We start from the raw sequence: 12,384 nt of genomic DNA, 5'->3' as shown, positions 1-12,384 counted from the left end.
TGTCAGTGTAGTCTCCTGTAATTTGCCATTTTGGGGTACCATTGAAATAGACCGGCAAGGGGGCAGAAGCATACAATAAAGTCAAGAGGGCCCTCAACTAAGCAGAAGGTTAAACACAGGCCCTGACAGCTCCTATCATCTGAAATTATATTATCGTGGTTTCCTTGGGCCCAAGAGAATTCTCTTCTACTGACTCATTTGCTGCCCAAATTAAAGTGTAGGTGCACACAGCCTCAAAGAGGAAATCAAACAAGAGAGAGGGTATAAAAACAATACAACTGGAGAAGCATGAGGTTTATATTTTTATGCTAATGTGCTGGTAAGAAAAGGGCTCCATTTGGGGAGCAATAAAGAAAGGGGTGGGGGGAAGGCTGTGAGCAGATCTCAGTAAAAAACACAGAGGCTTTCTATGCAGATGGGGGATTTAAAAGAAGTAAAATGATAACCACATAGTCAAGAGACTAGAAAAGAGACCTTGATGTTTGATAGTTGTAATAACCTGCAGAGTGCTCTAATGGCTCGGGGATCAGGTGCAGAGCTCCAGCAATAACGAGAGCTGAATAATTATCTCGGCCGTATCTGTATCACCAAAGTCCCAGCGTATGAGCTATATAAGGAGGCTTCTGCTGCCTCTCCAAGATTTCCTGAAATGTTAAATCACTGATTTGGGAGCACTTCCAGCATTAGTACTGCCCAGTTAGAAAGAAATAAAGCCCAGAATTCTCCTGTGGCAGTTCTAATGTCTTTGTTAATTATGAATTATGGGTAAACATGCAGACTCACAGAGGTCACGGCTGTCAGCAACAATAGTTTTCAAGAAGGATTTTTACGAGGGTCTTTTTCACTCCACCATAATGTCCATTTTATATACATAAACAGAGCCAGGCATACAAAAAATGGTGTTTGCTTTTTAGGGGAGCTGTATTTTTTTTTTTTTCTCTCTTTTTTTCCTCTCTTCCTCCTCCCCTTGTGTGGAGGCATGTAGCCACAGCCAAAGCAATGCGGTTCCTAACTAGAGTTCTCCTCCGTGACTGACAACAGCTGTACCATTCCAAGGACTAGACAGAAAGTGTCGCCGGGGCTGAGGCTGGGTTAATGATCAGACACTGAAAACCACCTCTTTCTTGTTAATCGGGGAAGCGGGCAGTTGGGTAACCCATCAGCAGTGGTCACCTTTCACATACAATGGAGAAACAAAAGCTGCATACGGTATGCTTGATTAACCTCTCTTAAATGGCAATGCTAATCTCAAATCTATCCCAAGAGTGTATATAAACAGGATTAAAATGATATTATGTGTGGATCCAGCCCAACAAAAGCAACTGGCACAAAATCATTTTAATTACGTGGTAGTGGCTGTAACTCATGCAACTTTGGCATTAATTCTTTTTGTCCCGTCAAAGAACTTCAGGGCTTTACTGTAAGACAGTGTGAATGTGGAATAAAGGGGATGCTCGGTGAGGATTAGTCAGTCCCTCTCGTGCCTCAGCTTCACACATAACGTGTTGACATATCGATGGTAGCTTAGAACAACCAGATCAAAAGTTGATTAAATATTCAGAAAACCTGTGACAACCTTTGTCCCTACCTTTTTCTAGGTAGACAATATATCTAGAAGAATGAGTTGGCAAATTTTACCATGCTGACCTTCAAATGCCAAAAAATGGTAGTATTAGTGCTCGCCTTGGAGACTATTTTCTTTGCATGGAGCAAACTGAGAAACTACATTAGCCTCTGGGTGCAGGAGAACCATATCTGAGGGCCAGGCCCCCTTCACTTCTCTTTCTGCCATGAAAATGACATTTTCTCGTCATGGGGCCTATGAAGCATCTCCAGGTTCTAGCTCAGAACGACATCACAGGGCAACCTCCCACTGACCTTTCTCAAGGAAGGTCTTTTGTTTATTGAAAGTGACTTTTAAGATGAAGGCCAAGCAAGGTTAATCACACCCCAAATCATATAAGAGAAGATTCATTATAAAGACACTTTCTCTTCAGTTTTCCAGGGAACACTGAAATGACATGGAAGAAGAAGACCCAGAGAGCTTCAGGTACTCCAATTTCTAGAAGATGGTTCTGTCCAGCCCAAGTGCTTCCCAACAATGCAATCTCACTGTATACATCTGAGTTATCTGCAAGCGCTTACACTTTAAAAAACATCATCCTATTTCAAATCTGTTCCCTAATAGAAGTAGTAGTTAAGAGTGGTTTGATCTTTCTCAACCAATTCAGAAGGAAACATCAAGAAGAGTCCTACAGAGTTTTTTTCCCATTTCCAAACTCCCCAATCCCAACATTCCCAAGACCTAGATGAGCCCCGTGTTTCCCTCTGCCCTGCTAGAGAAAGTGAAGCTAGAGGCATGGCACATTTCTCTTATTAAGAACTCAGAAGAAATTTAGGAAACTAGTAAGTATTAAAATTTTTCTATCCACCTTGGAAGGGGCCTTGTTTTCCCATGTACCTCTAGCACAGAACTCCTCAACCCTGGGGAGCTCGGACATAGCACTTGTACCCAGGGCCTCCCCCCATCCCCCCACTAGATACTGATGCCACTCATTATGCAGTCAACACATATTTATTACTATTACTATTATTATCGTTATCATTATTATTATTAACCTAACTAGATAACATGAATTAACCAACCAGGGTGGAAAAAGGGGAATCTGTCACTGGCTTTAACTGAAAATTCCTAAAACACAGAGAGATACAGAGTTTTCTAACTTGGAGAACAATGACTTGTAAAAAATCTGACCATAAATATCTGCACGTTCTGGGGGTGGGGGGGCAGCACTTAGTAAATAAACCGGATTATTCTGAAAGATAGGCCAAAATGTAGAAGTGGGAAGAAAGAGAAAAGTGAATTCCATGTGCAAACTAAGTGAGAGTCGAGGCAAAGTCTGAGTGACACGGGAGAAATGCGACTTGGCTTCGTGGAGAAACTTCATGGACAGTAAAGAAGGTAGTGACGAGACAAAAAGCCAGCATAGTAGATAAAACGAGCTACTTTGCTTGCTGATTTTTGGATAAGGAAAGGGAAATTGTTTTACTGAGTCAGTAAACCAGTTCTCGTTTCATAATTTCTTAATTCTGTTTGGGTTAAGAAACCAAATCCTGTCTCCTAGGGGCAGAATAATTTTTACAGTGCTTTAAAAATAAACTTTGCTATATGTTAAAAAAATTTTTTTTTAAGTTTTAAACAAAGTCAGCTTATGCACCAGATTACCAGGACTCAGGGAGGCTCAGATGTCAGGAGGAAAAAAGTAGGGTTGATCTGGAGTCTGGCCATGGCTATCGTGAGGGAGGCGATTTGATCCACTCAAAAGTCTCCTTAAATCAAGCTTCTATTTTCTCTCTACTCTCATTTTCACTTTTGCCTTTCAATGTTGCCTGAATCTCTTCCAAGTGTCCTTTGCCATGGCAACACCTGCAGGTGAAGGCCCGGCTCCTCGCCGCCAGCCTCGCCAGTCACGAAGAGACAACTAATCATCACACAAGGAGTGGAGCGTAATCTCCGAGACACCCACGAACAATTTGAGTATGAGGGTGTCCCTGAAGCATCCTCTTCTCACAGGTGTTTAACCTGTTTAGCCATATACCAGGAAAAGGGAAAGTAAACAAAGACCCTTTCTTTCCCTGGTGTTTACATTTTATCATCTCCCCCAAAGTGATGCATTCTCTAAATTTGTATTAACCATCCCCGCGGTGTCTACTCTTTCCGCAGCATGTCGGAGCATTCCCAAAGTGGAGAAGGAGCTCTCTCTTCTCTCTCTGCTTGCCCTCCCTCTCTTATACCTCCCAGCCCATGTGGGTCTGAGGCCAGCTCTAAGGCTATCCCTGAGATGCCAAGCAACAATGGCCAGGACCAAAGTGTCAACATCCCTGACTTCTGGGCCTCTGCCAATCATTCCCCACTTCTGAAAAAAACTCTTATGCAGAGATGTTTTCAGTCAAATCGCCTAGGCTTCCCACTCATGCCAAGCATAAAAACAGAATGTTACTCACTTCTGTTTGATGTCACAGCCTTTCAATGTAGGCTCTTAAAGCACTTCATGAACTTTGTCTAGGTGCCAAGTACCGCCTTTCTTCCCCTTATCCCAAGGGACAAACAGGCACACTAGAGTCAAGAACCTGACCCAGTGTCTGCCTCAAATGACTCAACACCAAAGTTAGAAAGCGCTCTGAAGAGAGGATGTTCCAGCCCCCCACTTACCCAGCCTGTCTTTGTTAGCTATTATTTCTACAAAACTTTCTCTACCTTGGCAGGTCAAGGAGACTACATGTGGCAAGGTAGTGTCATCCCCTGGTGAGACTTATTGCAAAGTGTTCAGTGTGATTTAAAATCCGTGTAAACTTGCTTTTCCTTTTTATTTACGAAGTTGACATACTATTCTCTAAACTTTGCAATAGTTGGAGCTAACACTCATCTGACTGGGCAAGACAATGGCAGAACCTGAGCTTTATGGAAGGCCTCCAGATCTAAACTCACAATAGAAAACCTCCATGTCTAACTGTTTGCTCTCCAGAGCTCCCTTCTATGAACAGAGATGTCAGTAGTATTACATTCATGCCTCCATCAAATGTCAAATCAAAACTTTCAAGAGGAAGTTTTGCTTTGGAAACCTCTGGGGCTAAAGGTCAGGAAGTCAGTAGCTGGCAACCGGCGGTCATAAATCTCATGAATCGTCTCGGTCCAGAGAGTGTCCCCAATGACCACAGACTCCTCTCCACTCTGTCATCAGTGTCCCGAACCCAGTTTGACTACCTTCTCCCAGCTTTCTTAAGTAATACCTTCCCTTTGAGGGGGTGATCATAGTACCTCCTTTATAAGGTTGTTATAATTATCCCATAGATTAACACATTGCTTAAAAGTTTCTGGCGCACAGTGATCTTTCAATAAATGCTATTATTTAGGAGAAAGAGGAATTAGGGAGAAAGAGATAACACAAAGCATCTCTGATAAAGATGACATTACTCACTTGAGGACACACTAACCAGTAGTATAACCGAGACTATAATTAAGGTTTCCAGACCTCCTATACACAGTCCGACCACCACCACAGGATACAAGTACCCAAATGAATTATTAAAAACAGCTACATGGGAGATAACAGTATAAACACAGTCTGTGTTACGAGAAAATTTAAATTTTGAATTCAAAATTTTAGTTTCGTCAGTCAGATCCCAGCAGCAGCTGCAGTGTCTCTTGTCTTTTCCGACTCTCCTTGTTCTCTCCGTTCATATCCAGAAACATGGCCTCTGCTGTGGCTGTCTCTGGAGGCATCATCAAAGCGCTGGATGACATGAAGGCATGGAAGTCATCAACACCAGTGGACATGAAGAAGCGCAAGGAGCTGGTGTTCTTCTGCCCGAGCGAGGACAAGAACATTATCCTGGAGCAAGGCAAGGAGATCCTGGTAGGTGATCTGGACTAAACTGTAGAAGACAACATCTATGCCACCTGTCCAGACAGTCCAGATAAGGAGTGCCACTCTGCCCCCTCTGATGCAATCTATAAGACCAATGAGATAAGCAGGAGGACCCCGTGTTCATCTTCTGAGTCTGAACCCCTTAAGAGCACAGAGATCTATGTCAGCTCCAAGGACACGATCAAGAAGAAGCTGACAAGGATCAAGCATGAATTATAACCAAACTACTACAAGGAGATCAAGGACCACTATACCCTAAGCAGAGCAGCTGAAGGAAGGGGAGCAGGCAATGCCATCATCTCCCTGGAGGGCAGGCCTCTGTGAGACCCCTACAGCCCCCTGCCTAGAGCATCTGGCAGCCCCAGACCTGACCTTGGGGATTGCAGACTATCCCCTTCCTGCCAGACTGGAGGGGCTGGGGGGATCCCAGCAGGGGGAGGACAATCCCTTCACGCCAGTTGCCGAACAGCCCCCCACCCCCTGGACCACCTTCTTGCCTCTGTCCCTGGCAGTTCTGGCCTTCCCAAACTGCTTTTGATCTGATTCCTCTTGGGTTGAATGAAGTAGACCTGTTGCTCCCAGGCACCTCAGTTTTGGGGGGTGCTGTGTTCTTTAATGACACCCTAACACCCCACCTATACCTCCCCTTTCCCATGCTGCCAAATTCTTCCCACAGTAGCGGCTCTGTGCTTGTCTGTTTTGTTCTGTATATAAATGGAATGTTTTAGAGCTGGCTCCTTCCTTGGGCTGCCTATTTCCCCTCTGCTTTTCCCCTGGCTGCTGCCACTGATGGAAGCAGGACCAGGAAGGGAACTTCAATTTAAAAATAAATAAAGGAACACACACAATGATACAAAGACTCATTAATGGGAAAATAAACATAAATATTTTTAGTTTCCCAATGCATATAATTACGCTGTGTATTATATATATATATATATATATATATATATATATATATATGTATACACACACACACAGACATACACATAGAAGTTCCAATACTTTCCCATAGCCAGGGATCATCTTGCACTCCCCACTGAGGAGATGCTTAACATTTTCCACCTAGAATTGTAGTTTAGATTCCACATGTCTACTTCTAGGTTGTGTGCTAGTGGAGGACAGGAGCAAAGCTGTGAGTAAGACTTGTAAAACTTTAGATTTACGTGTCATTGCCTAACATTGTGTGAATACTTAATAAATACACAATGAGTAGTCCTTGTCTTCAATAAGAATGTCTCATTAGGGTGGAAAGGAAGAAAGGGTGGTAGTAAGCATCAGCTTTCATGGAAATCTGAGCTGATTTCAAAAGCTCCAGCTGAAAAGAAACTCAGGCCTCCATATTGCCCAGAGTTCCAACTACAGTGACTTATACATAAAAGATGCCCATTCAAAAACATGTTGATCTCTGCATCTTAGGGGAATGTATGAATGGCAATTGTTTTTCTAGAAACCTGACTCATAAGATTTTAGATTAAGAGATGAAGATGACTAAAATAGACGTTGGGAATTATTTAAAGTTGCTCTATAGAAGCAAAGCCCCCTGTCCAGAGCTATCAACACTTGCATTAAAAATCATAAGCCAAGGAGCACCTGGATGGCTCAGTCAGTTAAGTGTCTGCCTTTGGTTCAGGTCGTGATCTCGGGGTCCTGGGATCAAGCCCCGCATTGGGCTTCCTGCTCATGAAGGAGTCTGTTTCTCTCTCTGCCCCTCCCTCCTTTGTGCTTGCTTTCTCTATTTCTCTCTCTCTCTCAAATAAATCTTAATTAAAAAAATCATAAGCTAAGAAGACATCAGTCATATAGAAAAAAACCACAGCTAATTCCATGAAACACAGCAACTTATTGTTAATATTTATCCTGTTGGAAAGAATTTAGATCCACCATTTTAGCTACAGTAACACTGACAGATGAAAGATACAATACACCAAAGTATTTCCTTGGTAAACAGACAAGGACTAGAAAGTCTTTAACCCTAAGCTATAATTCCTTTACATTTCTACTAGATTAACTAGATTTGTCTAGTACTGAAAGTTAAATGTTCAAAACTGGAGCTTTACTTTAGTAATCGCTTAATTTTTCACTGTAATGCCTCTTCATGGATGTAAAATGGATGGATTTCACTTTAAAAAATACTTCTTTTTTCTTGTAGTTTTTTTTTCTAACTGTAATTATTTTCGTGTCAGAAATATAATTGTACTCCATATTGAAAGCTAACCCAGTGGGGAAATAATTTTGCACAATTACAGAAAGTTTTAATAAAAGACTGATAAGTAAAGTTTTGAATTTTTAATGCATTCTGCAGGCGGTTGAGTGCCTTTTGCCATCTCTGTCACTTATCATTAAAGCTGTGTGAAAGAGAGACCCACCTGTTATACTTGACTTGATTGGCAAAAGTGTACCCTGACAAATAAAAGTGAAACAGACAAAAGTCAAAATGAAAAAAAAAATTAAAACCAGTCACAATTTCATAGCTAATTTAACATTAATGCTTCCCCTTCACCCAGAAAAATTTCTTTGTATTTAATATTCTGTTCTTACCTACTTATTAGCCTACCATTGTGAGTGTTAAATTCCTGTATAGCACACAGCAATAATTCATTTCTGTAAAAGCACATCCCATTTCCAGGGCATGCTTTTTGGCTTAATTTGAAAAAATTACCCTCGTTTGACAGAGAAAACACTTTAAACACGCATAACCTACACATTTATGTGCAAGCGAAATCCGAAGAGTGTAATCTATCTAAGCTTTCTGTGATGAAGGCATCATGAGAGCCATCCCGTGAGCTGCACTGAATTTGCTCCAAGGCTACAATTTGAAGTCTTCCTACTGGTGTATCTTGCTAATGTTTGTTTGTTTGTTTACCCTAGATGCTGCCAGGCCCTAAACAACCCACCGAAATCTTCCTCCGTTTCTTCAGGTCAGTGTCCAGTGAGCAGCAACAGCCTGCCGGTCTGGGAGGGCTGAGGGCTGTGGATGGAGCCCCGCGGCCCCTCTTCACACTGGCACGGGCAGTCTCGTGGCAAACATCAAACTGTCACTTGGTTTCATGTGTCTGCTGTCTAATAAGTTTATTTTGGATCAGACTGATTCGCCAGCATATGCTCAAGATAAAATGTTCAAATGATGCAAAGTGGGATTTTCAAATTATGATCCTGAGCACTTTTTTTTTTTCCTTATCCACTTACATGTAATCTAAAAATAAATACCCAGGCTCCACCAGGATGTGACAACTTCAGCAAACAAAATTGAAAATAGCTGCCTTACAGTCGTCTCTCCCTCCAAACGAAACAGGGGAAAATATACCTTTAGAGAAAAATACAGCGCCTGTTAAGGAACAGACGAGCTACTCACAGCAGGTTTGTGAAGAGAGGCACAAGGACATAAACAGCTCAGGATGGGTATCAAGCAAGAAAAAAAAGAAAAAAACCAGCCAGCAATCACTGTGCTGAATCCCGGAAGGGGCGCGGGGAAGTGGTCACAGGTGATTGTCATGTGTGATAATTATTATTACTGTACACCTGCTCCTCCGCACTAATTAACTTTGGATATGCAAATCAGTCCTATTGCATCATGCCCCTGCTCTCCTCCCCTACAGATAAGAAGATGTTCAGCTGCTGGATTTAATTAGGATAATGAACGCCAGGCCCACAGTGGCTTGGCAGGGGAGGTGGGGGGGAAGCTGTGACTGACCTTTTCTCCCAAAACGTTGACATTTTCTAAGGCTTCTGAACACTCGAAGTCACCTCCATGGCTGGGACATTGATAGGAGCGGATTGATGAGGTGTCATTAGAGGAGAGACGCTATGGCCCCAGTGTTTGCTGGGAGAATACAGCAGGTGTTCTGACAAGGACACACACCATCACTGTTATTTGGCAAACAATTCTCTTGATTCACGAAAGTCAAGCATGCCAGCATTTCTTTATAAAAGAAAACAAGGCTGTTTTTCATAACTACCCAAAGGAGAGGTCATCACTAAATTGCATTTCTGAATTACTTTTCATTTTGCATCAATATATTTAAAAGGTTTCTATTATTCCTCTCCCCTCATCCTCCTCCCCTCTGCTCCCCTCCAGTCCCCACCCACCCCGCCCTGCCCAGATTTCTCGTGGCATGTAAGCTGAAAACATTGCGTGACGGTAAGTTAAAAAGGGTTAAGTTTGTTCATATTAATCCCTACAATTCCCCTCTTATAATATAAGGTAAGACAAGGGCTTCTGTGATTAAATGGAAAGAGGGCAGAGCAGCATCTTCTTGTTTGGATATCTGGTCTGCTTGTTTATCAAAAAATTGTTTTCAATTATATATATATATATATATATATATATATATATATAGCCTTATTTGAATTTCAAATTCAAAGACATGCATACAAAATAATACCGAGGAACATAGACTGTATTACAATTCTGTTTCTCTCTCTCTCTCTCTCTGATCATTTACTCGGCTTTAACTTTTTAGCCATCTGTGTGTAGAGCCTTTCCTGTATTTTCCGTTCTGACAATGGAGTTTTATGTAGTCATAAAATAATACCATATTAGATCTCTCCTTTTTTCCTGCTCTCTTCTTACTGTGTTAAATTATAATAGAAGAATAACTTTAGGAAACCAGCCAATTTCACAAAGAGGCAAAATAAAAGCCCCTTGGTGTAGCTGAAAAATCAACCTGATCAGAGCCCAAGAAGGCAATGCTAGTCCCATTTCTAAAGTAAAGCAGAAAGTTTCAAAAATTAATCGGGATTTAAAGAAGAAATAATAAGGGATCATTCTGTTTCTATAATCTTGATAGGTTACACGTTGCATGAGGTTTCATCTAAGAAATCAGAGTTTTGTGATAGGTTACTTTTTCAAAATATATATATATCCAGGAGATGATCTATCTACTCTTTATCTCTGAAAAAAAATCTCATTAATAGCATAGGGCAAATATCATAATTACTGTGATACCATGTTGGTAGGTTAGAGATATTTAAATGGATCCTTTCTCCAGTGTTAAAAAAAAAAAAAAATCAGGTAGCCAAACTGGAGAATTCTCAGATAATAGAGACTCTCATCATCTACTATAAAGGAAAATAACAAGTGCACACAAAGGAAAAAACTAGTATCCTTTTTTTCTATGAAGTGTTACAAAGTGTTGGAATTAAGTAGTCAGTGTTTGTCTCCTGTACCGATAGTTACCTGAATGCTATAGGTTACAGCTGGTTGCAATAGTCGTTTTTTTCTGATCACAACCTTTCATAATGAGGTTTCGGCATACGCCAACAGCTAACATTTGGCAAGGTACAGCTTTTAAAGATTCTACACAGGGACTATTAACATGGAGCTGAAGGTATCCTATAAAATGAGGGCAAACATCCTAAGTTTGCTTATGTGTGTGTATTTCTTTCTTTTTCCAGATCAATCACTTCGCCATTTGCTTCTTAATCACAATTTTACTTAGACTAGCTCTGCGATTACTAGTATGGGTCCTTTTTCATTCTTGCTCCTTCCTTTTCTCCCATGTGTTTCTCTTGAGCTTTGTACCTTCAGTCACAAGGCTCCCATAGTTGTATCTAGAACCATTTTGGGCAGCTCTGTCTCCTTCTTGCTTCAGAATTCATTTCTCTGTGAAAGCTTGTGCTGCTGATTTCATTAAGAATATTCACAAGTATGTTGGCATTTTTATCGCCATCTTTATTTGTTGTCAATCTCAGTACTAGAGAATGAGAGCTGTTGAACCGAGAACCTAGAGTCAGCATTTTGGGGGAGGCAGCGTCTGACCATGGAGAGAAGAGCAGGGTCATCTCCGACTCCTTCCTTCCCTGGCTCAGACAACTTCAGCCCCAGACTCCTGAGACATGGGGCACTGGCTCTTTCACCCCTCCCGTGCTTGGTGTCAAAGGCAGAAAAGGTCTACACTTCCCCAGCCTCATGGCACGAAATTATGGTGGAAATTCACTTCTAGACAAAAGATCTAATAAAATCAGAATTTAAGGAATTAGGACTCAAAAGTCAGACTCACTAGTCACAGCATTAATTTGGAAGATAAACTCTTTATTCCTCAGTCAGTTTCATCTGCTGGCTGTGTGTCCTTGGGCAAGTTCTTTTCCTGAGGGTCATCATTTCATTTCTAAAATGAGGATAATAGTAGTACCCCACAGATTTGTAGTGGAGATTAAACGGGATAATAAGTTATATAGGTTTGCAATGCTCAGCTCATAATATATGTAAAAAACCACTGCCACTGTGTCTAATAACACACTGGCAAATGTATATAGTGGCATATATGATTATATATATGTGTGAATATATATACACACACATATATATAATATATGAATAGAATGGTTAAACTAAATAAAGTGTTATTTCTCAGAACTGCTTACCTAGTGTATATATCTCATCAGGGAATTTTCAGCATATTTCAGCTAATGTTTGTAAAATCCTTTTGCACCCCTTTTTGGACATAGCACTCTGCGTATTTCAGTTGGAATGGGAGAAATAAATACTTATTTAAACATAACTACCTCTTTTTCCTATTCAAGAGATTATAATAGCTAGAAAGTTGGATACAAATAGAAAAATGGAATACTAGGACCCTGTGACCTTTGCACATGTATTTTATCTGAATTTCAGAGCATATTCTTAAATTCTTTGAGAATTTGTGAACATATCTACAGAACTTCATGAGTAGAAATCTTTGGGTATTCTAGACACTATTCATATATAATTTAAGCTCAGTAACAACCTATTTGCTTTGATTTTTATTTTCACTATCTGAACAAGTAAAGCAGAAACCGATGGCTTTTCTGACTTACATTATTTTATTTTTTATTATTATTTTTTATTTTATTATGTTAGTCACCATTTAGTACCTTATTTTAAGCTGCAAATATGTTGTCCACTTTTGAGCCTGTGCGGTTAACCTGAAATCTGTCACACAATGAAATTAACCATTGCTTATTTTAAGGTGGA

General features: G+C 40.7%; 1 pseudogene; it reads left to right on the top strand.

Moving 5' to 3' along the window:
• The first annotated feature begins 5,252 nt into the window (after positions 1-5,252).
• Positions 5,253-5,753, top strand: LOC123925505 (annotated as a pseudogene).
• The last annotated feature ends 6,631 nt before the right edge of the window (positions 5,754-12,384 follow it).

This window comes from Meles meles, chromosome 15 (assembly GCF_922984935.1).
Source record: "Meles meles chromosome 15, mMelMel3.1 paternal haplotype, whole genome shotgun sequence".
NCBI lineage: Eukaryota > Metazoa > Chordata > Mammalia > Carnivora > Mustelidae > Meles > Meles meles.
The sequence above is the reverse complement of the archived record's forward strand: the minus strand, read 5'-3'. Positions and strand labels throughout refer to the sequence as shown.